The sequence below is a fragment of the Nematolebias whitei genome, chromosome 23 (genome assembly GCF_014905685.2).
Source record: "Nematolebias whitei isolate Nwh7 chromosome 23, NemWhi1, whole genome shotgun sequence".
Lineage (NCBI taxonomy): Eukaryota > Metazoa > Chordata > Actinopteri > Cyprinodontiformes > Rivulidae > Nematolebias > Nematolebias whitei.
The window spans coordinates 2,128,591-2,131,152 of record NC_056520.1 but is presented as its reverse complement, the minus strand read 5'-3'; the positions used below and the strand labels follow the sequence as shown (position 1 = coordinate 2,131,152).

At 49.9% G+C, this 2,562-nt stretch overlaps 1 protein-coding gene across 1 annotated transcript in view; it reads left to right on the top strand.

The window, feature by feature from the left end:
- Window positions 1–2,562, top strand: part of LOC119428895 (DNA-binding protein SATB2) — a 28,048-nt gene that overhangs the window by 5,130 nt on the left and 20,356 nt on the right. The window lies entirely within an intron of this gene.

Below are 2,562 nucleotides of genomic sequence, written 5' to 3'. Positions count from 1 at the left end.
TCCTGTACGGTGTCCTGACTTCCTGTCTGGTGTCCTGACTTCCTGTCTGGTGTTGTGACTTCCTGTCAGGTGTTCTGACTTCCTGTCAGGTGTCGTGACTTCCTGTCAGGTGTCGTGACTTCCTGTCTGGTGTCCTGACTTCCTGTCTGGTGTCCTGACTTCCTGTCAGGTGTCGTGACTTCCTGTCAGGTGTCGTGACTTCCTGTCAGGTGTTCTGACTTCCTGTCTGGTGTCCTGACTTCCTGTACGGTGTCCTGACTTCCTGTACGGTGTCCTGACTTCCTGTCTGGTGTCCTGACTTCCTGTCAGGTGTCGTGACTTCCTGTCAGGTGTCGTGACTTCCTGTCAGGTGTTCTGACTTCCTGTCTGGTGTCCTGACTTCCTGTACGGTGTCCTGACTTCCTGTACGGTGTCCTGACTTCCTGTCTGGTGTCCTGACTTCCTGTCTGGTGTCCTGACTTCCTGTCTGATGTCCTGGCTTCCTGTCAGGTGTCGTGACTTCCTGTCAGGTGTCCTGACTTCCTGTCAGGTGTTGTGACTTCCTGTCAGGTGTCGTGACTTCCTGTCTGGTGTCCTGACTTCCTGTACAGTGTCCTGACTTCCTGTCTGGTGTCCTGACTTCCTGTCTGGTGTCCTGACTTCCTGTCTGGTGTCCTGACTTCCTGTCAGGTGTTCTGACTTCCTGTCAGGTGTCGTGACTTCCTGTCTGGTGTTGTAACTTCCTGTCTGGTGTTGTAACTTCCTGTCTGGTGTCCTGACTTCCTGTCCGTTGTCATGACTTCTTGTCAGATGTTCAGTGTTGTCTTTATATTCGTTGTGTTTAAATCTTCGGTTCATCGTTAAGTGTTGTTTAGACGATGATTCCTCGCGTTTTGTGCATCTGTTTTGTTTTATCTGCCGTGCCAGAATTTTACTTTGATGTTTTTAAAAAAACAAAACATTTTTTAATTGTGAAGTCCAGTCTGTGCTCTGGTCTGTAAACGTGTAAATAAAGAACTTGCCAGCGTTTTGTCTTTTTGAATAGTAGTAGGAATTATAAACTTCTAGAGATATCTTGGGCATGGGAGATATTTTGCTAACACACACCCCTTTAATGCAGGGAAGCAGTAAAACCAGATTTTATTAATAATAAACGTTTGTGCTGAGATAACCTCTCATCACAGGCTGTAGGCTCCGCCCTTCCACTGAGCGGTGGGGTTAGTGGTCCGATAGCGTGCCTGGTGCTGCTGTGGTTTGGCCCGGGGCCCACGGGTCCCGTCCTCGTCAGGAGGAGGATTGATGGCTCGCTAATTAACAGCTCCTGCGGGACACGGCGCTGGTCTGGATGGGTGTGAACAGTTAGGGAGCACCGGAGTCCAGACTCACTCCCAGGGCCCGGCTTCACCACTGGAGCCGTGGCATTGTTCCTGAGCGCTACACGCCGCACTTAAACAGTGGTTCTGGAACAAGTTTGATCCCATGTGGGTTTTAATGTGTGGTTCTGACACAAACGACCACCAGGCAGCTTCGCCGAGCAGACGAACGTGTTGCTGAGAAAACCCCGACGCTGAGGACGAGAGCTCAAAAAGCACCAAGGATTTCATAAATGTTTTACAGAAATATCTTTGACTTCCTCGTGTTGGACAAACTTCTCGAGTAGTTTATTAGGAAATGATAAAAACAAAACTGTTGGCAAAACTTAAATTAGCTTCATTCCAGTCAGAAGTCGAGTTCTTTAACAAACAACAAAAAGCCCCAACACACCTCGGATTACTGACATGAATTAAACAAACTGAATTAATTAACATATTTTTAGTGCCTGGAAGTTTTTACAATCTGAAGGAGGAGCCTTACTGACGATCTACGATCACGTTTTAGATGTTCCTCTGCTCCAACACCTGATTTGATTCAATGGATGGAAGTGATTCAGTCATTTAACAAGGTGTGCTGGAGCATGGCATGGGTGCAACATGCAGGACTGTGGCCCTCCAGGACCAGGACTGGACACCCCTGGTCTCAAACCTACAGGATAGTGGCCCTCCAGGACCAGGACTGGACACACCTGGTCTAAAACCTACAGGATAGTGGCCCTTGAGGGCCAGGAATGGACACCCCTGGTCTCAAACCTACAGGATAGTGGCCCTAGAGGACCAGGATTGGACACCCCTGGTGTCAAACCTACAGGAGAGTGGCCCTTGAGGACCAGGATTGGACACCCCTGGTCTCAAACCTACAGGATAGTGGCCCTTCAGGACCAGGATTGGACAGCCCTGGTCTCAAACCTACAGGATAGTGGCCCTTGAGGACAAGGATTGGACACCCCTGGTCTCAAACCTACAGGATAGTGGCTCTTGAGGACAAGGATTGGACACCCCTGGTCTCAAACCTACAGGATAGTGGCCCTTGAGGACCAGGATTGGACAGCCCTGGTCTCAAACCTACAGGATAGTGGCCCTTGAGGACCAGGATTGGACACCCCTGGTGTCAAACCTACAGGATAGTGACCCTCCAGGGCCAGGATTGGACACCCCTGGTCTCAAACCTACAGGATAGTGGCCCTTGAGGACCAGGATTGGACACCCC